The sequence below is a fragment of the Eulemur rufifrons genome, chromosome 10 (genome assembly GCF_041146395.1).
Source record: "Eulemur rufifrons isolate Redbay chromosome 10, OSU_ERuf_1, whole genome shotgun sequence".
Taxonomy (NCBI): Eukaryota; Metazoa; Chordata; class Mammalia; order Primates; family Lemuridae; genus Eulemur; species Eulemur rufifrons.
In genome coordinates, this window is record NC_090992.1 from 6800524 (window position 1) to 6827762 (window position 27239).

The following is a 27239-nucleotide window of genomic DNA, read 5'->3' on the forward strand; positions in this document are numbered from 1 at the left end:
TACCATACAATTAATCCGTTTAAATTATACAATCCAATATTGAGAGTTTTTCAACCAACACCACTATCCAAATTCCAGAACATTTTTAAATTTTATTATTTTTGTAGAGATAACGTCTCACTATGTTGCCCAGGCTGGTCTCAGACTTCTGGGCTCAAGTAATCCTCTCTCCTCGGCCTCCCAAAGTGCTGGGATTATAGGTATGAGCTACCATGCCCGACCTTCCAGAACATTTTTATCATGCCAAAAAGAAACTCTATGACTTTAGCAGTCACTCCCCATTTCCCTTCACCTCCATTAATCTACTTTCTGTCTCTATAGATTTGTCTGTTCTAGACATTTCGTATAAATGGAGTATAATATTTGGTCTCTTGTGACTGGTTTCTTTCACTTTCCTTGATGTTTTCAAGGTTCATCCATGTTGTAGCATGTGTCAGTACTTCATTCCTTTCTATTGCCAAATAATATTCCATGGTATGGATATACCACATTTTATTTATCCATTCATTAGTTGATGGGCATTTGGGTTATTTCTACTTTTTGGCTATTAAAAACATTTGTGTAAAATAGAGTCCATCTTGATCAAAGGAATGGCTTGTCAATACAGGGTGAGAGGACTTGTTGGTGACCATGCAGACAATCCACTATGTTTTGCCCTTTGCTCTCAACAATTCATGTCCCTCCCATGTGCAAACTATATCTTCCACCTTCTAGGACCGTGAGATGTCTCATTTCAATAACTATATCAGCTTACAATCCAGGATCTATGTAGTCTATATGTAGATGAGGGCTCTAGCCTGCCATGCTGGTCCATATACCTTTGCTCATGCTGCACCCTTCACTCCCCTCCCCTTAATTCCCACTCTGCCCCTAACCTACACTCTCCGTCTTTGGAGATCAAAACAAAATATTTCCTCCATGAAGTTTTTCCTTACATCACACTGCCTATAGATTTTACCACTCCTGTTTGCTTCAATTGCACCCTATATAGACTTCTTTCAAAGCACCTCTTCTCTCTCCAAATTCAATTAGTTTCCACTTTATGTCCAGTTTAGCATCTTTTTTTTTTTTGAGACAGGGTCTTGCTCTCTCTCTGTTGCCCAGGCTGGAATGTAGTGGTGTCATAATAGCTCACTGCAACCTCAAACTCCTGGGCTCAAGCGATCCTCCCACCTTAGCCTCCCAAAGTGCTGGGATTACAGGAATGAACCACTGCATCCAGCCCAGTTTAGCATCTTACTGTCTGAATTCTATTAAACTGTTCTTACTGTTGTAGTTTGGGCTTTCACCATTTGTTTTAGTCAAGACTCTGAAGGCTGCCGGTGACAGAACCTCACCCTTAAATATTAATCGGCAACAGAAGTTCACCAGACACCTGAATAAAGAAAGCTTCCAAGCCGGGCATGGTGGCTCATGCCTGTAATCCTAGCTCTCTGGGAGGCCAAGGCGGGCAGATCATTTGAGCTAAGGAGTTCGAGACCAGCCTGAGCAAGAGCGAGACCCCATCTTTACCAAAAAAAAAAAAATAGAAAGAAATTAGCTAGATAACTAGAAATATATATATAAAAAATTAGCCGAGCATGGTGGCGCATGCCTGTAGTCCCAGCTACTCGGGAGGCTGAGGCAGAAGGATCGATTGAGCCCAGGAGTTTGAGGTTGCTGTGAGCTAGGCTGACGCCATGGCACTCTAGCCCAGGCAACGGAGTGAGACTCTGTCTCAGAAGGAAAAAAAAAAAAAAAGCTTCCAAAATGAAAGATGGTAATCCAAACAGGCAGAAAATAGGGATTCTGAGGGAACTAACTATGCAGGGAGAAAAAAACCTTCATACAAAAACAGGTGGGAAACGCTCTAATATTCTTAAGATATACAGGAAGATAAATCTTAATGAAATAATATCAGGGGTGCTGTATAAAAGGAACTCAGGAAACAAAAGCATTTAATCAAGAAGAATGTGAAACTGACCTCAGCCTAAGGATTAGATCCAAAAGACCCATTTGGTAGGCAGATCTTGCCAAACTAGAATTTAAGGCTTTTTGCCACAGGTGGAAGTTTGATGTAGGTTTTGGTTATCTGTTGTTATGTCACAAACTACCCCAAATCTTAGAGGTTAGAGGTTCTATAGTTTGGATAGGGCGTGGCAGGAAAGATTGATTCATTTCTGTTCCACGTGGCATCTACTGGAGCTGGAATGTAGATGGTAAGAACCAGTATGCTGGGTTGGGTATGTACACTTTCTGCCCTCCAAATAAGATTCATAAACTTTCCACTTGGCTTTGTATCCTGTCCAAAGGGGTCCTATTGGGTCAACTTACACCTGCAATACAGAGAAAGAAGCCATTTGGTTTGGCAGATGCTTTAGAAAGGAGAAAGGAATGGAAGCCTGGTGGCAGACTGACCGCTGGGAGGGGTTAGAACATACCCATGCCGAAATGCTAGTATTCCTATGTGTGTTCCAAACCAGTCTTGGTCTTCTCCATTCTTACTGGCTTTGTTTGATCCTCTTATTTCCCTTGAAGGTTTAAGTTCAACCAAATTCTGTTAACTATTTCAGTTCCAGTGGGATCTTGTACTTCTGGTTCATTTAACAAGAAATTGTTTTCTCAAATCCAAAAAGAAAAAAAAAAAATCACATCTGGCTGAGATGGTTGAAACAGCTGGGGTGGGATTTCTCTCCCTCCCCTCTATCTCCATCCTTCTGGGTGACCTTTCAGTGCTGCTATCACAGCATGGTGGTCTCAAGCGTAGTTAGGCTCCTTCCACACTGGAATGCAAGAATGGAAGCTACCAGGTTTTCCAAAAAAAAAAAAAAAGAAGAAGCAAACTTTTTATTTAACTTTTAATTTTGAAACAGTTCAGACGTACAAAAAACATTGCAAAAATAGTACAAATGATTCTGTATACCTTTCACCCAAATTTCCCCAGACCTAAATAACCACAATACAGTGATCGTCAGGTGTTTTACCCCCTGGGCTCAGAGGTTTCACAATGTCACTTCCATCACATTCTTGGTCAAAGCAGCTACAGGTCCGGCTAGCCTGGATTCAAGGGGAGAGGAAATAGACTTCATTCCTTGATTGGGGAGTGGTAAGGTCACATTGCAAAATGGCATATGGGATGGGAGATCTTTGGAAACATTACGGCAAGTTCCAATGGCAACATGTGAATTCCTGTTCACTGAAGCATTTTAAATAACAGAACTATTTCTAGATTCTTACAAATATGATATAGTAACAGTTCTGTTTAAAGTGAAGAATTAAACACAACAATATCTTTAGGCTTATGTGGGAAAATAGGCAATTTGTCTTTTTAAGGAAGGTTCTGTGAATTGGTTAGAAGGTCATGAAAGAAGGGGGTTTTTAATTCTATCACCAAATTAAAAAGACTCCCACTCAGTTACCTCAAATCAGAAGTGGAAGAGTCCTCAGGTGATCACCCTTCTGACCTCATGGCAGACATCTCTAGTCAGTTGTGGCTCTTTCTGCTACTCATGAATATGGCTTCAGAATCTTTCTTACTAAGCATTCTAGGCAGCCACTATGATTAGGTTTGAATTGTTAGGTAGGATGAACCCATTTATCATTCCTTGGCTAATCCCCCCTTTTTAGAGATATTTAAGCTATGAAGCCCAGAGAGGTTTAGTGACTTGCCAGGGTCAGTGAGTTTTGAATACGATATAAGTCTCCTGATTCCAAGCTAAGTGCATTTTCTCATTATGCCCTGCTGCTGTGATCCAGCGCAGATTCCACAGAAATTCTCAAACACTCACCAAAGGAAAATACTTTATTCTCAGCCCTTTTCCTCCCTTTTCTGTACCCTCACATAAAACACAAACCAACCAAAAAAAAAAAAAAAAAACCCACCTAGTAGTTATGGCAAAACACAGTTTCCTGGTAGACATAGGTAAAGTGGAGTGTGAGAGAGCTGGGTTCTATTAGCACTAGGACCTGGGCAAGTTAGTTAACCTCTTTGATCTTTCTTTGCTTGTGCCTGGCCTCCCCTTGTAAGCTTCACAAAGGCAGAGCTTTTTCCTGTTCTTCATCTCTGCTTCCATAGCACTTAGAACAGTGCTGAGCACATGGTATATTTAAATATACCAGTAAATATGTGTTGCATGCATAGAAATACTACCATTTCAGAAGGTGGCTATGAATTCATGTTAGGTGTCTGGTCCCCTCACCACGTTCCCTTTGAGATCCTTCCCTTGCCATTTAACGCTTGTGAGTCCAGATATTGGGGTTTTATCTGGGTTAGAACTGTGATATCTGGCAATGTATTGATTTAGAATGAAATAAGTTCTGCTTCAGCACAGTCCTTTGGGATGCCGCCCCTGGTTCTCAAAAGTCCGACTGGCCTTTGAACCAGGTTACTAAGCCTGTAAGTTGGGAACTACCCAGTGACCCTGGTCTTTGTAATTTGAAGAAATGAAAGGGAGGTGCATCTTCAAGGGTACCCTTCTGGGCCCGTCAGGCCATTGGCCAGCCGGCAAATGTTATGAGAGGCCTCTTTTATTCCACAGTCAGAGATTGTGGGGGAGGGGATAGAATAGCATATTTCTTCTGCACACTCTTCTTGGTGTTTCAGCTTTTATCAGTCAGTGTGAGGACAGAAGAGGAAGGAAATTTAACAGTCTGGCATCTCTGGCTAATTGGCTTGAGGTATGGAATTACTGCCTGGCTTGTTGAGCCTTTTATGCTTTCTTTCATCAGAAAGTCCAATCAGGCATTTTCATTGCCCTGGGAAGTCTTTCCAGCATAGACAAGTCCAGTGCCTTCTTTCTTTGCCAGGTATCAGATGACAGAATGTCCCAGCAAGGACACTGCATAGTGCCACCAAAAGCCACATTGGTTTACAAATCTAGGTTTCTCCAGTTCCCTGAGCTTCTGTTTTTCATCTGTAATGTTGGGATTAGAGGACCACAGTAAAGAATAAATAAAGTAATACACCTTATACAGTTTATGGCACCTCATGGGCAATGAGGAAAAGTTAGTACCCTCCCCTAACCCACACAAATTTTCTGAATTTTTGCTTATGGATGGATAGGAGTGGGGAAGATAGGAAGCTCTCAGGGAAAGGAGGGGAAGCCAGTTGCTGAGGGTCACTCCTGATCTCAAAATCCCCATAGCCTGAGGCAACTGGGACAGCTCCAAATTCATCAGTCATCTTCAGTCATAGCCACGGAACTGATCTCCCTCTTCTGGCTCATCCCCCCTGCTGTTTTCTACCCAGACCCCCTAATAGCTTCCCATTTCACTTTAGTAAAATCCAGAATCCTTGCAGTGAGGCAAGGCCCTTTGTGAGTGGGCTGCTGCTGCCTCACTGACTCCCGCCATTCCACCACCTGTGCACTCTGCTTTACCTTCCCAGGCGTCCTGGGCACTCACCGGGCACACTCCAACTCCCAGGGCCTTTGCACTTGCCATTCCCTTCCGCAGACATCCACGTTCTTTTGGTTCTTGTTGAGCTATCACCTAGTTAGAGAGGCTTTCCAACTACCTCCTCCTCCCCTGCCCCATTTAATATAGCACCCCAGGTGGCACGCTTTGTCCCTGTTCTTCCACCTCTTTTCCCTACCTTACATACTATGTTTACTTGTTCATTGGCTGCCGTTCTCTTCCCGCTGGAATACAAGCTCCTTGAAGGCAGGGACTTTTGCATGTTTTGTTCACTGCTTAATTCCAAATATTTATCAAATTGTTGAGTGTCTCCCTTTCCCAGTATCCTCTGGCTGCACCAGATATCTTGTGAGGCATTTTTCTTTCAAGCCTTGCCTTAACTTCCTTTTTCTTCTCATTGGTACAAAATTCTGGAAGTGACCCGACTGAGCTGCTGCTTCCTGAGTTACTGCCATGTGTTAGGCCTGGTGCTGACCACTGTATATCCTTTATCATTTAATTGGTATGACCGCTCTATGAGGTGGATCCTATTAAAGAAGGTACTTTGACAAAGCAAGCATTTTAAAACTGAGGCTCTGGCTTGAGAGCCTGTTCTCTGTGACAGTACTGCCTTAGTGGCTCCACCTCCAGGATAGGTCACCAGTTCTTTTGGGCTCTGCTCCATTGCTGCCTTCCCCCTTTTTTTTTGGAGACACATTCTCGCTCTGTCACCCAGCAAGCTAGAGTGCAGTCATGCAATCATAGCTCACTGCAGCCTCGAACTGGGCTCAAGCAATCCTCTCACCTCAGCCTCCCAAGTAGCTGGGACTACAGACGTACCCAGCTAACCTTCCCATTTCACATCTGGCTGAGGGCTTTATGTATTTTGTTCCTCTTTGGTGGTGCTTCTTTCTTGGCCTCCTAGTTTATCCTGATCTCTGCCTTCTTAATTGCAAGAGTTGACTGTTGTACACAATACTCCTCCATAGCTTATCTTCAGTTTACCTCTTAAACTGAGGATAACCCACTTAACTTTCCTCCTTCCTTTCGCATCTCTTAGCATGTATCCTGTGATATTCATTTGAATCTTCTAATGCCAGTTGGCATTTTCATGGAATCCTTTGGAAAAGTTTCACATAGGCCTGAGCCAGCATCTTTAAGACTTTAGATGGGTCTGTCAGAGACTTGAGAAGCTTGGGGTTTCCAACCTGGTAAGTGGGTCTGGGCACATATCTATTATACCTTTTTCTATGAGAAGGGAGAGAGAGAGAGCTCTGGTGGCCACAGGAACCATCTTGTCTGGCTCCTCAACCAGGAGAAGACAGGCTGCTTACGGGGTCCTCCTGGGATTTGTGGCTCTTGAGAAGGGCTCTGACATCAGCTGTTTCTCTCAGCTGTCTGGAGGGCTTCCCTTTTCCTGCCCAGAGCGGGCCCTGGGTTTAGAACTTGCTGATTCTTGGTTTGGAGGGAAAGCACTCCTCCTTACATTTTGTAGTGTTCTTTTGGCCTCCATTTGGTTTAGAGGATTTGCCATTGTACTGGGCTTACATGTGATAGGCCAGAGGTTTCAATTTACCTGAGAGCAAAGAGGTTCCGGTAGGAGCAGCTGCCTCACCTGATCCTTGGACGTGCCAGAGTAGGAACTATATGTAAAATTTAAGGGTTAGAATATTTTTTCTGTCCTCCTTAATGGTTTTCTATTATTCCTTAAAGACTAGCATTCCAAAAGGCACCTTGGGGCTCTTCATAGTCTGACCCTGCTACCAGGTTCAGTTTCAGTTCCTCAGCCTCACCAGGCTCCCTCCTCCCACATGGCTTTTGTAAATGCCATTTCGTCTATGTGGCTTGAGAAATTCTTCACTCCTCTCTTGTAACCTCCTCAGTACAGGTTACCCCTATTAATCCTTCATATCTCACCATGTGCCATGACACTGAGTTGTAACCCCTACCTCCCAGTCTGGGTCAGATTTCTATGTTTCATAGTACTAGCTGGATTTGTAATTTTAAAGTCTTGCCACTAGTTATAGAATTAAGGTTTTCTCTACTATGTGAAAGCTCCATGATAGGAAATCTTGTTTAATTTGACCAGTAGATTCCCCAGTAACTACTTGTTGAGTGATTAAAGATGAAGAAGAGCAAGAGAGAGGGCAGGGTGATACTGGAATAAGCTTTTTAAAGCCGTTAAACTCTGGGTTTGATTTTGCAGAAAAGACTGTTTGCACTACTTTTCGCTCTCTCACCTTACCCATTTTTGGTCTGGGATCTGAGCAGAATATTCATTGTGTAACAGGTTTGGGGCACTGGCAGTCGCAGATGTCTGAATAATCATAACTGGGAGGTGTAGTTTGGGGACATTCTTGCCTCCACTTAGTTCTTGCCTTCACTCTTTCTCTGATCCTTAAACATAGTAATAATGCTCATAGAAACTTTTTTTTAAATTCTCATAATTCAGATACCCCAGCATCTCAAATCATTTTCATGTCCTTACTTCCTAAGCAGTTCCTGCTTACATGCACGAGCCATTTATACCTGGCTGTCCCTGTAGTGTAGATGCCATCAGGTAGTCTGTTTTTCCCACCATGTACTTGTCATAAGCAAATTTCCTAAAGTGCAGGGTTTCTCAACCTCAGCATTAGTGACACTTGGGCCAGAAAATTTTTTGTTGTGGAGGGATGTCCTGTATATTGTAGGAATGTTTAGCAGCATCCCTAGCCTCTACCCACTAAATACCAGTAGTATCTCATCAGTTATGACAACCAAAAATGTCTCTAGACTTTACCAAATGTCCCTTAGGGGCCAACATCACCCTCACTTAAGAACCACTGCTACAGAGTCTTAGTAATTAAAATTTTAAGTGGGCCATTGCTTCTGAGCCCAGTGAAGGACAAGACCGTCCTAATCAGCTTCATCAGCAACTTAAAAATACATGACTTTTTCTGGCGGCATGCCGAGGGAGGAGGTTTCAGGAATTTGGAACTATAAAGAACTCCCTCCTGACTGGACAGGCTTTGTTTCTGAGCCTCTCTGCCATCTAAGGCTAGAGAATCTGGATGTTTGATAATAATTCCTAGATTAAAACCATCAGGACAAGAAGAGTTTAAGGCTAATGGTTTAAGTCTTTTAATATTAGATATTATCAAATAATAAGTATTAATAAATATTAGCTAAATAATAGAGCCAGTTTTTGTCTAGTAATTGTGTGCTTAGGCACTTTTATTTTATTTTTTTTTTTTTTTATTTTTTTTTATTTTATTTATTTTTTTTTTTGAGACAGAGTCTCACTCTGTTGCCCAGGCTAGAGTGAGTGCCGTGGCGTCAGCCTAGCTCACAGCAACCTCAAACTCCTGAGCTCAAGCGATCCTCCTGTCTCAGCCTCCCGAGTAGCTGGGACTACAGGGATGCGCCACCATGCCCGGCTAATTTTTTTTTCTATATATATTTTTAGCTGTCCATATAATTTCTTTGTATTTTTAGTAGAGGTGGGGTCTCGCTCTTGCTCAGGCTGGTCTCGAACTCCTGAGCTCAAACGATCCGCCCACCTCGGCCTCCCAGAGTGCTAGGATTACAGGCGTGAGCCACCGCGCCCGGCCGCTTAGGCACTTTTATATATTAATTCATTTAGTCCTAAATAACAACCCTCTGAGGTAGGTCTTCATTATATCTCCATCATACATATGAAGAAAATGAAGCTTAGAAAGGCTGAGTTGTCCATAGTCACACAGCTAGGAAGTGGTGGAGCTGAGATTCAAACCCAGCAATCTGACTCCAGAGCCTGTGCTCCTCAGTAACTACCATTTACTGAGCACCTGCTGAGGTCCCTGATAACTAGGCTGAGAGCTTTATAGACATGGCTTCCAATTTTTATGGTAGCCCTTCAGAGTAAGTGATACTATCCCAGATTTTACAGATGTGGAGCCAGTGTCTTAGAGACGCTATAATGTCTTGCCCATGGTCCCCCAGATCTCTGATGTACTTCTATGCATAATGTGGCCTCCCAAGTATGAATAAAAAATTTTTATAACCTTGTCCTTTTTCCCTTGGAACCGCCACTCACTAGTTCAACAAGTATCAATTAAATGCCTTCTGTAATTTAGTGCCAGTCACTAAATAAATGTTACCATTTCTAATTAGATCTTATTCAGGTGTTTTGTGTACATTATCTTATAATCCATATAGGAGTCTTGGTGTATCCCATTTTAAAGATGAGGAGTCTGAGATCAGAGAAATGAAAGAACTTTCTTAAGGTCTGTTTAAATACTAACTAGCTGAGCCATGAATTGAACCCAGGTCTGTCTAGTTTCAAATTGTATTCTTAACTACAGTCATGTGCCGCACAAGGACTTCTCTGTCAACAATGGACCGTACATACAATGGTGGTCCCATAAGATTATAACGGAGCTGAAAAATTCCTATCGCCTAATGACATCATAGCCATTATAATGTCCCATTATGTGTTTGTGGCAATGCTGGTGTAAACAGACCTGTGCTGCCAGTCCTATAAAGTGTAGCACATACAATTATGTACAGTACATAATATTTGATAATAATAAACAGCTATGTTACTGGTTTATGTATTTACTGTACTATACTTCCTATTGTTATTTTAGAGTGTACTCCTACTTATAAAAAAAAGTTAACTGTAGAACACCCTCAGGCACAGCCTTTAGGAGATATTCCATAAGAAGGCATTGTTATAGGAGATGAAAGCTCTGTGTGTGTTATTACCCCTTAATACCCTCCAGTGGGATAAGATCTGGGGGTTGAAGACAGTGATATTGATGATCTTGACCCTGTGTTGGCCTAGGCTAATGTGTGTGTTTGTGTCTTAGTTTTTAACAAAAAAGTGTAAAAAGTAAAAAATAAATTAAAATATTTTTAAATAGAAAAAGCTTATAGAATAAGGATGTAAAGGAAAAATATTTTTATACAGCTGTACTTGTACTTGTCATAAGTGTGTGTGTGTTTTAAGCTAAGTGTTATAAGAGTCAAAAAGTTTAGAAAATTGTTGAAAGGTTATAGTAAGTTAAGGTTAAATTATTGAAGAAAAAAATTTTTAAAAATAAATTTAGGGTAACTTAAGTGTACAGTGTATATAATGTCTACAGTAGTGTACAGTAATGTCTGAGGCCTTCACGTTCACTCACCACTCACAGATTCACCCAGAACAACTTCCAGTCCTGCAAGCTCCATTCATGGTCAGTGCCCTATACAGGTGTACCACTGTTTATCTTTTATACTGTGCTTTTACTATACCTTTTCTATGTTTGGATATGTTTAGATACATAAATGCTTATCATGATGTTACAGTTGCCTACAGTATTCAGTACAAGAACATACTGTATAGGTTTGTAGCCTAGGACCAACAAGCTATACCATGTAGCCTAGATGTGTGGTAGGCTATACCATCTAGGTTTGTGTAAACATGCTGTGATGTTGCTACAATGATGAAATCGCCTAACTACAAATTTCTCAGAACATATGCCCATCATTTAGCATCACATGACAGTATTCTGCTCTTTTGTGTGCTGTTAGGAAATATCCATAAAATACTCCAAAATTAGCTGTAATACACATTGTTAGCAATGGTAAAGAAGGGAGGGCTCTGTGGGTAAGACATGTTTTCTCTGGTGGCCCTCAATTGGAACTCTCTTCACAAAAGCAGATGAGAATGGCCTTTAGTTAGTGCACTGGTGACTTAGCACCAGTTTTGACTCTCATTCCACATACTTGTGACTTCAGGCCTTAACTTGACAGACCTGCTGAGCTAGGCCCAGCACTTCAGATGGTCTCCCTAATGACTACACCAACCCAGGGTCTCATGAGTGTCTTGGGATAATAGTATGATCTACTGGGAGACTGTAGACTCCTAAAGATGGCCTTAGGTTTTTCCATCTTCTTGGGGCTAGAGACACAATCTTTTTTGGTCAAGTACTTTATGCAAAACACTCTCTTGCCTTTTCTTTTTTCTTTTTTTTTTTTGAGGCAGAGTCCCGCTCTGTCACCATGGCTACAGTGCCCTGGCATCAGCCTAGCTCCCAGCAACCTCAAACTCCTGGGCTCAGGCGATCCTCCTGCGTCAGCCTCCCAAATAGCTGTGACTACAGGCATGCGCCACCATGCCCGGCTAATTTTTTCTGTATATTTTTAGTTGTCCAGCTAATTTCTTTCTATTTTTTAGTAGAGATGGGGTCTCACTCTTGCTTAGGCTGGTCTCAAACTCCTGAGCTCAAAAGATCCACCCGCCTCGGCCTCCCAGGGTGCTAGGATTACAGGCGTGAGCCACCACGCCCAGCCTCTCTTACCTTTTCAAAAGCCTTTGCTTGCCTAGCAATCAGAGGTAATGGAGTATGAAAAGACTTACTGCTCTTTGCAGATCCAGTTTACTCAGCTGGCTGGTGGGATGTGCCCAGTGCCTGCTGGCTAAGAGAAAGCTGGGTTGGCCAGACCGGGCTAGCCTGGGGAAACAGAAGGTGTTTTGAAGTCTTACGCTGCTCCCACACCAGTTAGCTTCATTGTTCTTAGCCCCGCTTCCACCCAGGAGCAGCCTGGGTTTTCTGCTCTAATATAGCTTTTACCAAGTCTTGAAAACATAGCACACACGTTCCTATTATCTCTTACAGAGCTTTGTTAGGTTGCTATAAACAATGAGGGCATTGGTTTGGTGAGGAAGAAAATGACTACTTTGGGTAAAAGGTAGCTAGGGAAATTGGAAGGTGTGGGTGGGATAGAGTCAGTCAGCCTTAGGAGGATTGGAGCCAAGCAGGCAGTGTTAGGACCTCCCTGTGCCAGCTCCACTCTGCAGAGAAAGTCCAGTGCTGCAGGTCGTAAGTGTGGGGGATACGCAAGGTGACAGGGATCGTCCCCTAGGAGATACCCTTACGTACAGGACTAGGCTCCAGGGCCTGTGCACAGGGTAGTGTGTCTCTCTCTGCACAAGCTGCCTGTGTGGCATGGTGCCCACAAGCACCTAGTGCCATCTTCCCAGTGGTTGGTGTGGTTAGCCACAGGGCAAACCTGAGGAGGAACCTCTTGAAAACTGACAACTTTTTCATTCCCTGAAGCTTCCCTTAGGTTTCCATAGAAGTCACTCTCAGGAGAACTATCTACACTAGTAGAATTTGGTGCCTTTTAAAAAACGTATATTATACTGTGGCTCCTCAGAGTTGAGACGCTCTAAAAATCGGGACATGATTTAGGATGATTGTAATTAAAATATTGAAAACAAAGATAGCAGAGTTTGGTGTTTGTATCACTGGATGAGTACTTAGCCTAGCAGACAATAAGGTGACCGTGAGGACCAAATCCAGAATGATCAGTGAGCCAGAAGAGCTGGTTTCTTCCAAATGTCTGCTTAGTTCAACTCTGCTAATCTCCCAGAGCTTCTGCTCCTGGGTTATACCTGGGCGCTCACACAGAGAAACCTGGCCACTTTTTAAAAAATAACTTTTTAAATTACAGAAGTATTTCTTCCCTTTAGAAAGTAAATAATACACATAATTATACTACCTAGAGATAGCAGCTAACGTTTTGGTATAAATTTTTTTATGATGCAATCCTTTTTAAAATTCAGCTAGTACATTAGTCTGTGTCCAAGGCATATATTTGCAGCTATTATAATGCTATATAAAAGTGCTGTTGAGTGTTTTTTGTTTTTGTTTGTTTGTTTAAATTCATCAAGTCTGTATATCCTCAGCTGGATCTTGGCCTCTTAGAATATGCAAGTCTTAAGGAGTGGTTATCAGTTTTCACCAAGGTCTCCATTTCAGATTAGTTTTACACTGTGGACTTCATACTGTTTTTTTCCCCTAGTCTAAATTATTCTTTTTTTTTTTTTTTAAATTTAGGGGCCATGCTAATCTTCTCTGTATCGTTCCAATTTTAGTATATGTGCTGCCGAAGCAAGCACCTAAATTATTCTTGTTTCTAAAAATCACAGTTTAGTGTAAAGCTCTACAACTCTTTATTAGTTTATAGACTAACAGCAGAAATAATGGCAATCAATAATTTATTATCTGTTTATTTTGTGCCAGCCACTGTGCTAACTGCTTTTCGAGGACTATCTCATATCACTTTTATAACAATCCCAAGAGGTTGGTGATTATCATCTCCACTTTTCAGATGAGGAAACTGATCGCAAAGAGGTTAAGGTACTTGCATTTTACTTAAATGGACTCTGCCATATATATTAAGCACAATCCCTAGATCCAGTGAACCTGTACTTGTGTGAGCTGGACCTTTGGGGATACAGAAATGAAGAGGACCCAGCTCCTGCCCTGTGAGCTGAGCTGACAGTCTGGTGGGAGCTGGGGGTCAGCAGAGACAGACCCAGTGAGCGGATCATGGCTGAATTTGAGTAGCCTGCTCTGGTCTTCTGCTGTTCCAGTCTTACCTTGGCTCCCCGAGGGAATGGGTCCCTTCTCCAGGAAGTATTTACTTTCCTATCAACTGTTACAGAAAGTCTTATCAGTTTGTACCAGGAAGCTTGTTGCTTGTGTGCTGTGAGGGCTCCAACCCTTTTGGTTCTGAGGGACCAGTACTGCTCCCCTCCTTTTCCCTTCCTGCTGGGCTCAGTGACCTTTTCCTCATTTGATTAAAGGTGTCTTGCATATCCAGGCTGGGACCCTGGTTGGAAAAGGTAGCACACTCCTATGGTTGCACTGACACATCCTCAGCCTTTTACATTTTAGGGACTTTCTGAAGCTGGGGGAGGGAGTGGAGCTGTCTCCTCCCACCACACACGCACACACACTTGTTCTGGAGGTTGTACCTGAACTTTCTCCTTGGCATTCTAAGCATCAGACCCTTTCCCCAGGAACACACCTGCTTAAAGACTATTAACTGGGAATAGCCTAGAAAAGATTTTAGTGCCTTTCAATTGCATTTTCCTTAGGGAACAGATCTCCATTAGACTTTTTTTTTTTTTTTTTTTTTTTTAAATAGTATCTTGGTGTCCTCTGAGCTTTTTCCATTTACTTTTCAAATGCGTTCCTTTGGTAGCCTGCAATACCTTGTCAGCCCAGACGACTTTAGAGAGAGAGTGTAAGATTGTATTGTGTGTTTGTCTTAATGGGTAAAAATGGATTTTTGCTTTTGAGGCATGTGTATCATGGGTAGTTTGTTTATGAAGGATCAACATTCCTCTCCCTTCTTCCTGAGCCTCCAAAAAAGCCCCATCCAGGTACACCCAGGCGGCTGGTGGGTATCCGTGAACTCCCCAGGGCTGTGGGCAGGATGTCCTGGGGCAGCAGATCTGAAGGAAAGGCTCCAGAGAAGCCCTGTGGAAAGGTGTATTCTGGGGCTGCAGGGCCCACTCTTGCTGGCCTACCTAGGCTGGGGGCCTTGAGCTCCTTTTGCTAGCTCACTTTCCCCAAATCTCCTAGGCAGATTGTTCCTTTGATACAAAGTTATGGCCCCAATATCAGGGACTGCCCTCAGCCCCTTTCTGGAAAATTCAGGGTATGCCAAGATCTCTGTTGAAGGGTTTGAACTGACAGATGTGTAGTGATTCCTTAAGAACTTGAGACTGGGTCTTTGTCTTTTCCTTATTAATGCTTTACAGTTGCTTTAGAGCCAGCTAAACCCGTATCTGCAACTTGTTTACAAGACAGGCTGGAAACAGCTTTTCCAACTCAGGTAAGGGATGCAAGGCAGATTATTCATTTGTCCATTCATTCATTTGGTGTCTCTTGTGTGCCAGGCCTACTGAGTGCCCTGTGGTGCTAGGCTGTAGACAGAGTGACAAGTGACATTGGAGTCCTTAGCATTTTTGTCCAGGTAGAATTAGGAGCTTAGGGTCAGTCACTAGGGTTTATCTTGGAGGTCAAAAGGAATTCCTGAATAGTATCATTCCCCTGTTTATTCATGACAGAAGAGTGGGGGTTGTGGTCTGTAGAAGGGTTCTTGGTGATAGCCAGCTCCAGCTTGCTGATTCCGCAGGCGCAGATAATAAGGATAGCTATGTGATTGTGAATATCATTAGGAGACGGCACCCCTGGCCTTCCTGGGTTATCACCCGGGAGCCTAATATCCACAAGGAGTTGGACTCGAGCAGTACCTCAGGGAAATAAACACCTCCTTTACCCCATTTCCATGTCTCTTATTCAGAAAGACCCCAATTCATTGTGTAAAATGGAACTACCTATAGGATCTACCAGATTTATTTAATGACTATATTGCTTCCAGGTGTCTTAGCAATTGGGGAGCCCTGCCTCTGTCCTTCAGGTTTCTGTCTTGGGAGCAATACTAGCAACTAATATATACTGAATACCTGCTGTGAACTAGACACTGGCCTATGTGGATTAACTCATTAAGTCCCTAAAGAACCCAATAAAGGAAGAGGTGCTATTCTTATCCCCATTTTACAGGCGAGGAAACAAAAGCTCGAAGAGGTTGTCATATCTGCAAGGTAGCACTAAGGCTGTACCCTAGAGTATCCAACTCTAGTGCCAGCTCTCTTTGCCTCTGCAACTGTGTTCTTTGGTGGACTGCCAGGCCCAAGAGATTGGGTCTGTCTGGACTGTGATATGGATAAATGATGATGGCAGCACTGCAAACAGACTGTCCAAGAGTGTACTAGGTTGAGTGTGCTATATGCTGTTCTTTAAGAGTTTGCCAAGAGTCCTTCTGTTCTGTCTCCTGGTTCTCCAAACTGGTAGTGCTGTGAATAAAACCACCACTTTGGACAGCTGAACTGTGTTCAGTGGATGGGGAGAAATCAGATGCTTTCTGGCCTGGCTGGCATACTGTAGACTCCCTACATACCTGCTCCACCCGCAAGGCCAACCCCACTTAGTTTTCCATCCTGGGGTTTTCATGGCAAGGATTAGCCTAGTGGAAAGGTAGTTGGTCATGATGTTCGAGACTTTTTTGACCTGGCTTTAGTGACAAGCTGGCCAGCATTGATAGATTTGACCATGGAAGGAAATAATTTCCCTAAACTCTGCCCCTATCTCCTAGGCTAGCAGAGTTCTAGTCACAGTCCTACAGGCCATACCACCCCTTCTATCTCCCTTTCTCCGCCAGAGAAGTCTCTGGCCTCACGTTTGCCAAATAAACACCTCTCAGTGGGTAAGGTGGTGGTTTTCAGGACCCTTTGTCATTGATTTTTGGGTGGATGTTAGCTTGTTGCAATGTTACAAAACAGCAGGACTTGCCATGGATAACTTGGTGGGGCCCCAGTATCCCACACAGTTCTTTCCAAATCTACAAGGATGGCCTTCGTTTCTCTGAGATGGTGGGCAGTGTGCTGCAGAGAGTAGAGTGGAGGGGTCGAGATCTGCCTCAACTCACCTTCTTACCACGCTCCTTGAGAATAGTCATCCTGTCCCACCCTGACCTCAGAACTCACTGTGTACATGGCTCAAAACTGAAGTGCATTCAGGAGAAAACACTATTTTTACTGTTATAAAATTAAGCCTGACAGTGGAGGAAGAAAACAACCTAGGGTGTTTTGCATAAATATATCTGCTTGAGCTGTTAATCAGTAACACAGGAATCTGGTACGTGTAGAAGCCAGTCATGCTCTGTATACCTAAGATAAAACACGCTTTGTGTTCAGTAAAAACGATATGGCAGTGTTTGCCTTCTTAGAAAATGCGACAAGTACTAATTGAATGAGACTCCTGGGCCAACACTCAGTGTGAGTCAGGCTAACATTCCCGATAACAGAGCAGCCTGTGCCTGGACACTAATTGGTAAAACCCAGCGGCTACCTCCTTGTTGATCTCCGTCTATTTGGGCAAGTTGCAAAGAGCCAGCTCTCCTCAAAGTAACTTCTCCATTTTTTTATTCCCCCCTGTAACCTAGTGCCTGAAACCAGGGAGATGATCGTTTTCCTGATTTCTATTTGGCCTTCTAAAATCTGGCAGTAGTTGTCTTATATTCAGGGGCTACTGACATTGGCGGCTTGTGGTTTCTGAACCATTTTTTATATCTGTTCCGCTCTTACCTTTTCTCTTGCTTTGTTCCCATGATTCCCGGGTTCCAAGCATCATTCCCGCTGCTCAGCAGGGTATGAAATAACAGATCATGCATTAATCACCCTAACCACTTCCATCCTGGGGGCAAGGGGCTATCAGGCTGTGATGGCCTTCAGTCAGCAGAAGCCAGGGCTGTTAAGGCTGACTATAGCAGCCCGGGCCAATTTAAGATGATGCCCACTTCTTGGTGAGCCGCTCACTGGCCATTGTTTACTTAAAATTTCTCATAGTGGCATAAGGGAAGAGAAATGAGGACAGGGTAATAATAAGATCGACGTTCCTCCCACCTTAACTCATTGAAAGGATCTGTCCTGATTCCAAATAATAGTTGTGTCTATTATTGGTCATGCCCGGTTTGGCATGTGACTGTGTGCTCCTTCAGCTAGGTCTTTGTCTCTTCTTTCCAAGTGGTCTGTGAGCTGCCTGAGTCAGGGACAACGTGTTTTATTTCTAGATTCCCCTGCAGGGTTGGCTGTGTTGGGAAAACACAAAGTGAACATGTGAGGTGGGAGGGAGTCTGAGCAAAGTGTCAGCAACAGCAGCTTCTTTCTTCTTCACATTTGCTGGATGTGAGATATAATTGGAGCAGTCTGGAAGAGTCTTCAGGCAGGAGGGCAGGTGGGCACACAGGCAGACAGAGTGACTTTTTTTGGTGACCATGACGTGCCTCTAGCTGGCTGGAGTCCAGGCTGGCCCCAGGAGACTTGCAGGATTGATTCATGCTACCAAACCAAAGAAAACTGAAGCTGCTTCTGGAACAGAATGTCCTTAAGCCACCAACATAGAGTTTTGCCTGCTGTGAAGCTCAGCTCTGGTGTCTCTCTTCCCCAGGAAGTTGAAGAGCCCTGGAATTCTCATGAATAAGCAAATGATTAAAGAATGCACATTTTTATGTGTGTGGTAAAATATTCATAATGTAAAATTGGCCATTTAAACCATTTTAAAATGTACATTTCATTGGCATTAAGTACATGAACATTGTTGTCCAACTATCGCAACCATTAGTCTCCAAAACTTTTAATCTTTCCAAACTGAAACTCTGTACTTCCTGAACAATTCACCATTTTCCCCTCCTCCCAGCCCCTGGCAACTACCATTCCACTTTCTGTCTCTGTGAATTTGACTACTCCAGGTACCTCGTGCAAGTGGAATCATACAGTTTTTATCCCTCTGTGACTGGTTTATTTCACTTAGCATGTCTTCAAGGTTAATCCATGTTGCAGTGTATGTTGGAATTTCCTTCCTTTTAAAGGCTGCATAATCCATTGTGTGTGTATACCACATTTTATTTACCCATTTATCCATTGATGGACACTTGGGTTGTTTCCTCCTTTTGGCTGTATTTATAAATAATACTGCTGTGAACATGGATGTACAAGGATCTGTTCAGATTTCTGCTTTCAATTCTTTTGAGTAAGGGTTTTAATGTACAAGGAGCAAGGTATCTTTGAAGATCAGTTTCTGATGAATCACTCTTCTCTGCTGAGGGCTAGACTTACAGACCAAAAGTCAGCATTACTCACCATCTAATTTTAGGCTCCAACATAAGTACCATTGGTCACTTGTAACATCACACTTCATTTTGATACTTGATAGGCTTTCATGACATGTTACAATTCAAGTTTTATATATCGCCTTTCATTGACTACACTTCAGTTGGCCACTTCCTTATGACTGTGGGGGCACCCTTGTCACTTGGTGGTGGGCATTGGACTAGGTGGTGCATCTTACTGCAGCTGGCGTGCTCTAGTGGTGCAAGCTCATGCTGACTTTGGCTCTCCTTCTGTGACCCAAGTTGGGCTGGTCTTTTGGCCTTGTCCCCAGACCTGGCTCCACCTTGAGACTTGAAAATCCTGAGCCTGCTGACGACTAAGGCTGTTGAGGCCACTTGTCTTCTCCTCATGGTAGATTTGTACAAGCGAGTCTGCTGGCTCTTGTAATCTTCTTTCATCTCAGCTTAGTCTTACACAACATTTAGAAGTATTGGAATTATGTATTTGTAAATTGTTGCCTAAGAAAGTATATTTCTGAAATGCCTTTGCACAGGACCGACCGGTTTTCCCTACACCAGCTAAGAACACACTTAGGGGATAATAGATTTTTGATGGATTCAGCTGTCCTTTCATGGGTCTTTCCACCTCCAGATGAGGCATCCTTGAGCCAATGTCCCTCTGTATTTGCTGGACCAGTTAGGAAGCAGAGATGGCTGGTCATGAAACTCTGCCTTAATGGGGATGTGGTATTCCCTGTGTTGATTTCTTTTTTTTTTTTTTTTTTTTTTTAGACAGAGTCTCACTTTGCCCGGCTAGAGTGCCATGGCATCAGCCTAGCTCACAGCAACCTCAAACTCCTGGGCTCAAGCAATCCTACTGCCTCAGCCTCCCAAGTAGCTGGGACTACAGGCATGTACCACCATGCCTGGCTAATTTTTTACATATATTTTTAGTTGTCCAGCTAATTTCTTTTCTATTTTTTTAGTAGAGACGGGGTCTCGCTCTTGCTCAGGCTGGTCTCAAACTCCTGAGCTCAAAAGATCCACCTGCCTCAGCCTCCCAGAGTGCTAGGATTACAGGCATGAGCCACTGCGCCCCGGCCTGTATTGATTTCTTATTAGAAATTATATAGACTTACAAATGAGCCAACTCAAACTACTTCTGCAAGGCTCATGATACTAAGAACAGTCCCGGTGTCCTGGTAGATTTTGAACCTATGACATGGTGAGGACCTAGACTGCAGGCCATATGGCCCTTGTGTGCAAGGCAGGGGCTGCCCACTGTTGCCACCTATCCCTGGCTTGAAGGCTTTTGGTGCTGCTCGTAGTTTCCAGCCAGCCCATGCTGCCTTTCCCTGTGTTTCGGGCCTTTTGGGACAGCACATGGAAAAAGCCTGTACCCCACACTTGAGGAAGTTAGAGTCTAGGTAGGGTGTATAGAGACACTGACAATAAGCCAGCCATTTCAGAGACAGTCCTATTTTCTTTATTCTATTCTGATGACAGAATTAAAAATGAAAACGTCATTGGCATACAAAGTGAAAGTCTTCTGTTCTTACCCCCGAAACTCTATTCTTCTGGACACTATACAACATGTACTGGCCTGTAATCTGCCTTTTTCGTCTTAATACTTACCTCGAACCCATTGTGCCTCAGTGCTGTATTCTTAAGGACTGCTTGGTATTTCTAAGGCTATTTTCAAATGATTGCAATAATAGTGTGCTAGGAGGAATTCAGAGTTAGAAAGAGCCTCGATAGGGTAGGTCAGGAAGGCCTCTTGGAGGAGCTGCCTGGAGCTCCCAGTTGGTGGGTAGGGATCCAGGAAGGTGATGCAAAGGAGGAGGAGGACATCCTGTGCTACTTTTCTTGTCTGCTCTTTCAAGAGACTGTTGCCTTCTCTTACTACTCTGGCACGTGGCTCCTGGGGCAGGGAACCGGAAGGATCAAGTGGTCTTTTTTTTTTTTTTTTTTTTTTTTTTTTTTTTTTGAGACAGAGTCTCGCTCTGTTGCCCGGGCTAGAGTGAGTGCCGTGGCGTCAGCTTAGCTCACAGCAACCTCAAACTCCTGGGCTTAAGCGATCCTACTGCCTCAGCCTCCCGAATAGCTGGGACTACAGGCATGCGCCACCATGCCCGGCTAATTTTTTGTATATATATTTTAGTTGTCCATATAATTTCTTTCTATTTTTAGTAGAGACGGGGTCTCGCTCTTGCTCAGGCTGGTCTCGAACTCCTGACCTCAAGCGATCCACCCGCCTCGGCCTCCCAGAGTGCTAGGATTACAGGCATGAGCCACCGCGCCCGGCCCCAAGTGGTCTTTTATTATGAATATATTTTCATCATTGGACCCTCACTACAGAAATCACTCTCAACACCTCTTTTTACAAATGAAGACATTGAGGTTTGGAGAGCTGACAGGGACAGCCCAAGTCAAGAGCAGAGCTGAACTAGAGCCTGAACCAGGAAGAAAGGAGGGAATGTCAGATGGATCTGAGCTGGAATGAGCTGAGAAAAGGGAGCAGTATAGGCTTAGATCTATGAATGGTGACCTTGTTTGGGTTTGTTCTGGGTGCTGGAGGATGAAGGGAGGGGTCTCCAGATAGCACATAAGATGCTTCTCAGAAGATCTTATGAAGTGTGGAAGAAGAGCCTTTCACACAGTTACCCACGTTTGAGCTGGGTCTCTGGCTTTAACCCTGCTAATGAATCAGGCAGCTATTTCAGGAGCTGATGTGTAGGAGAGGAGGGGGCGCTTTTCTGCCCTGGGCAGGCAAGCCTTTCCCCTGGCAGGGAGAGAAGGATGGAGAGGTTGTTTGCTGGGCAGCCAGGTCAGTTCCTGGAGGCGTCGCCCAGTGAGCAGGTATATGCAAACCTACCTCCAAAGGCCAAGAGAGCTGAGAGGCTGAAGAAAGAGGCCGACAAATCTAGTTTCTCAGAAAGACATATTTAATAGGGAGTTATGAACAGAAGCGATGTCTTTGGCAGCCAGAAAACAGTAGATCCCTGCACTTGCCCTCTAGAAAGTAGAAAACAAGCTTTGGGGGTAAAGACATGCAGCTGGTCATGCCTCAGACTCTTGTGAAACTCTAGGGACGTTAGATAAACATCTTTATCAGAGGTCATCATCCGTGCTGTAGGCGTTGTTTCTTTATGAGGGGTTTGTGCTGCAGGAGGAACACATCACTCATTGTGGTGGTTTCTCTTCAAGATGGTGCCTCCTTTGCCATACAGCAGGCTGTTTTCCTGCACAGGTGTTACTGCCCATTCAAGATCAGTGGAAGGCTGAGGACTGACAGGTAGTTTAGGCAGGTACAGGTGAAACCCACTGTCGGGTTTCCTGCTGGGGTGGCCTCAGGGCCCAAGGTGTCCAGGTCTTCAGTGGGTTGTGGCCTGGCAGTCAGGATACAGGAGCTGTGTCTGTGGCCCCTGGGCTATAGCCTCTTGCTACTGCCCTTATTGTTCCCATACCCAGTATGTTCTCTCTTCTGTCCCAAGTTCAGTATACAAACCCCATATCCCCTGACCTTGGAAGCTGCTCTGCCCTGGGCCCTGCCTGAGCTCCCCAGATGCATGCTTCTCAAAGATGTGACCGTGTCTCCCCCACCCTGAACCTCAGCTCTGATGCCACGTGGTTGGTTGAGGCCAAAAGAAAAGTGACGGGGACTGTGTGTGTGTGCGCGCGCGTGCATGAGTTGGGGTGGTGGTGGGGTGGTGTGAATAGGTAAGGCCTTGAGTTCCTGGCAGTCCCCCATCCAGCATTCTTATACTTTCCCACCATGGGTGTACTGGAAATACACATCTGGCTCTGTTCATTCACCCCCTTCCCCTCATACTGGCTTTGGGCACATCCCTCTTTTACATGGGAACTCTGTGACCACGTCCATACAGTGAAGGGCTAACTGATCTTGCAGGTGCCTTGCTCCTAGAACAGCCTGTGACTCTGCTTCCCAGCCTTTTGTTTATTTCTGAGGCTTCTCCCTAGGGTCTAGGTGAGCCCTCCCTTTCTTTCTCCCTGTTTAGGTCTGTCTGCAAGAGCCCCACTCTTCACTTAGTCGGGAGAGTGGTCTTCCTGAAAGGTCATAGGCATTTGAATAATAGTAATAACATCAGTGAGCATTTATTGAATGCTTTATAATGTGCTAAGCTCTGTGCTAAGCATTTTACATGCATAATTTTTTCATTTTCCCACCAGTGCTGTGGGGTATAGATTACAATATCCCTATCTTACAGGTTAAGAGAGGTTATCACCTGCCCAAGGTTACATGGCCAGTGAGTAGATGACCCTGTATTTAAATTCAACTTGATACCTTATTAAAATCTCTATTCTGAAATCCTAATTGTGGTATTTTTCACTAAATTGGGACAGGGTGTCTTTGGGAATTGTGACCTGGATTGGGGACATCCCCTTACACATAGTATTAGGTAAGGGGGTTTCTCTCCCTGCTTCTCTCTGAACTTCCCATCACCAGAATCTGATGAGAACCTACTGTCTCCCTAGCCACATCCCACCCACTACTTCTTGCCAAGCCTTGGGTTCCTGGGAAGAGATGATTGGAACAGCTGGGGACTAGCTTTGGTAAAGAGAAGGGCTGGGAAGATAGGGACAGAGGTTTTCTGAGAACACAGCCAAGGTTGTCTTTCTGTGTGTTGCAAAGTAGGACAAGAGGGTACGCTGTCTCAGACAACCTTGACCTGCCACAGGTGCGTGGGCTGTTCTGTGCCCCCTGGAGGGATGTGCTGATGCACACCTTGCCCACCGCAGCATTGTTAAGGGGTCAGGGCAGCTCTGTCTCTCTGCTCTGTGAATACAGCCCTTGTGTGCTCCTGCCTCCTCATGGCAAAGCTGCCCTCACCCAGTTTTCCACAGAGACTGGGGTTCTGCAACCACCAAGTACAGAAGCACAGAGGAGGCTGGGCACAGTGGCTCACACCTATAATCCCAGCACTTAGGGAGGCTGAGGTAAGAGAATTGTTTGAGGCCGGGTGTTCAAGACCAGCCTGGGTAACATAGTGAGACCTCATCTCTACAATAAATTTAAAAAATTAGCCAGGTATGGTGGTGCATGTCTGTAATCCTAGCTACTCAGGAGGCTGAGACAGGAGGATCGCTGTGTTCGAGGTTGCAGTGAGCTGTGATTGCATCATTGCATTCTAGCCTGGGCAACAGCGTGAGACCCTGTCTCGAAAAAAGAAAAGGAGAAACAACACAGAGGAATTTCGCCACATAGAATTAACACTTCTCTTTGGATTATTAGTTGGCCAAGTACTTGTCTTCCCACTGTGCATGTGCCTAGAATTGGGTTCCCTAACTCATATGAAGAGGTGGCATTGGCCCTACCTTCCATAGAGCCCTGGAAGGTCTCCTGAAAGGAGCTGTGCTCTATGAAGCCAACTGAGTCAGGCCTGTGCTGTGCTGCGCTAAGACGCAGTCTTCCTGTGGGACAGGTAGGTCTGATCCAGGTCTTGACAATGCCAAGGGGGTTTGGCTCTGAGGCATCTGAAGCCCTGAGGGGAGGGCTGGGTATGGGAGTTACTGGAGATGGCCAGATACAGACCGGTGGGATGCTTGGAGTCTGTGAATAGTCTAGGTGGCCAGGGGGAAAGTGCTGAGGAGGAAGGAGCCTTAGATGTTTTTGAGCAAAGTAGTCACATGGTGGGTGGTAAGTGTAGGACAGTGGGAGTGTGCTGCAGGAGAAGTCAGGAGGCTGGTGTGTGAGTGCTGTCTTTTAGTTGATTTTGGACAAACCATGTAACACTCGCTGAAGCAGTTTCCTCCTCTATATATGGGACCACAATGCGTTCTCTACCTGTAAATATGTGGGGCTCTACAGAATTCAGTCTGATGATGATGAAGAAAAGAATGATAAAGGCTGATTCTGGGAGGAGCAGGTGGGAGCCTTGGCTGAGAGGCTTCAGTCCCACATCCCAGCAATCCAGGGGGTGTTGGAGGGCCCCAAAGGAAGAGCAGGCAGAGTAGAAGTGTGGAAGAGATATTTCCAGGACAGAGGAGAGGATGAGCCTGGTGACAGTGTTGCTGATGTTGAGAGAAGGTCAAGGGTTAGGGTGGGCGTTATTTTGGGGGTCAGATGAGGAGGCACTGACATTCCTGACAAGAGTATTGCTGAGGTCATAGGCTGGTGGGGGTGGACAGCAGCGGTGTGGGGAGTCTCAAGTGGAGGGGCAGTGCTGAGCAAACGAGAGGAGAAAGAAGAGTATGATGCTCACACCACTGGGGTGAGCAGAGAGAGGGGAGCCAGGGGCCTGGTTAGGGATCTGGAGGTGGCCTTTGGGGGATCATGGAATCTGTGCATAGGCAGAGACTGTGCCTGCTCCCTCGATGCCCTGTTCTTCCAGGACCTGGCTGAGGTGGGCTCCTGACTATCCAGCCAAACCCAAAGAGGAAGAGAAGAGGCTGGGGTTGGTTGGCAAATTCTGAACTGCTGCCAGCTGGTGCTGTAGAGGGGAAGAGAAACCTTGGCAGTGAGCTGTTTGGGACCTGGCATGGGGCTGCAGACAGGGGGGATAAACGTTTACTCAGGGGCACAGTCTTAGGAATTAGTGTAAGACTTTCTGGTCTCTGAGCTCCTTGGAGGGTGATTTGATAGGAATTTTTTTTTTTTTTGAGACAGAGTCTCACTCTGTTGCCCGGGCTAGAGTGCCATGGCATCAGCCTAGCTCACAGCAACCTCAAACTCCTGGGCTCAAGCAATCCTACTGCCTCAGCCTCCCAAGTAGCTGGGACTACAGGCACGCACCACCATGCTTGGCTGATTTTTTCTATATATTTTTAGTTGTCCGGCTAATTTCTTTCTATTTTTATTAGATATGGGGTCTCGCTCTTGCTCAGGCTGGTCTCGAACTCCTGACCTTGAGCGATCCTCCCGCCTCGGCCTCCCAGAGTGCTAGGAGTACAGGTGTAAGCCACTGCGCCTGGCCTGGTAGCATCTCTTGCTTGCCAGGTTTGCCCAGGAGTCCCAGCATTAGCCTGGAGCTGACAGAGGCAGCAAGGCCTGAGGGGAGTCAATTAGATTTAAGGTATAACTGGTAGGTGGGACTGTAGGTCAGGAGAGGCCAGGTGCCAGGTCAGGCTATGAAAGGAGTGAGGTTGGGTAGAGTTGGGCGGTGTGAGGTGTCTAGGTGCCAGGGACTTAGGAAGGCAGCCCAAGACTGAGGCCAGTGCCACTGGGGCTAGGAGCCTGGATTGGTCAGTGCCAGCTGCCCTCAAAGCCGCTGAAACTAGCACTTGTGGCAGAGGCTAGAAGAGGCCCAAGGCATGCTAAGACTGGACAGGCCTGCCCTCCTGCCATCAGGACCCCGACAGTGACTAGAGGAGAGCAGCTTTGAGGGTGGCTTTGTAATCAGACAAACATGGATTTCAGAAAAATGTAAAAGCAAAGTGAAAGCCTCTACCTCTCTCTATACCTTGACCTTTAAGTTCTTGTATTTTTTAGAATACTTGTGTTTGTGTAGCCCTCTTATTGTACAAATAAAAGCACTGCTCTATATCTTGCTTTCATCCCTTGCTGAAATTATTGGCCACGTGGAAGAACTACCTTGTTCTTTTAATGGCTGTTTAATATTCTGTTAGGTGGTATGCCTTAATTTACCTATTTGGACTCCAGTTGATAGACATTGAGGTTGTTAGTTTGGGGTTATTTTGTTGCAGCAGCGATTATACTTTTCATAGATCTCTGAACATTGGGACAGTTATTGCTCCAGGATAAATTGTAGATACAGATTTTCTGGATTGAAATTGTCCCCATCCCGCTCCCCCATCCAAATTCCCCTTCAAAGAGGTTCTGCCAATTCACACTCCTGCGAATAGTGTATAAGAGTTATAAAATGACGACAGTAATACAGAGCTGTTGTGAGGATTAAATGAGATCATGTGTAAAGCTTTCAGCCAGCGCTGGCCACATCAGGCTGCAGGGATGTAGCTCAGGGCGAGGGTTGCACTACAGATTGGATCACTTTGGAAAAGCATCACTAAGGTGCTGGGTTGGGTTTCATAGTCAGCTTGGGGAAGGAGAGGTGCTGGGGAACAGTGGTCTGATAGTTGCTGAGTACCTGATGTGTGCCGGACACTGGAGCAGGGATAGAGCAGTGAACCAGATCAGTGTGGCTCCTGCCCTGCCCTCAGGGAGCTGACAGTCTAGAGTGAACAAGTCTCCCTGGAGTGTGGTAAGTGCTACCAGGATAAGTGCTGCTGTTCGCCTCTGACTGAGTCTCTCTCTCCCCCGCCTGCCCTCCCCTCCCTCACCCCACTCCCAGTGTACGTGCTGGAACGGGAAAGGAAGACGGACGACGGGTGTCAGGCAGCCCTGGCTGCATGCTGGGCTGCTCTCTGCTGCTGCTGCCTCCTGGACACCTTGGACTGAGCAGCCAAGACCCAAGTGT

At 44.9% G+C, this 27239-nt stretch overlaps 1 protein-coding gene and 1 pseudogene across 1 annotated transcript in view; one reads left to right on the forward strand and one right to left on the reverse strand.

The window, feature by feature from the left end:
- Positions 1 to 27239, forward strand: part of CYSTM1 (cysteine rich transmembrane module containing 1) — a 61194-nt gene that overhangs the window by 20030 nt on the left and 13925 nt on the right. The gene's annotated exons all lie outside the window — the stretch shown is intronic.
- Positions 13185 to 13279, reverse strand: LOC138393288 (U6 spliceosomal RNA; annotated as a pseudogene).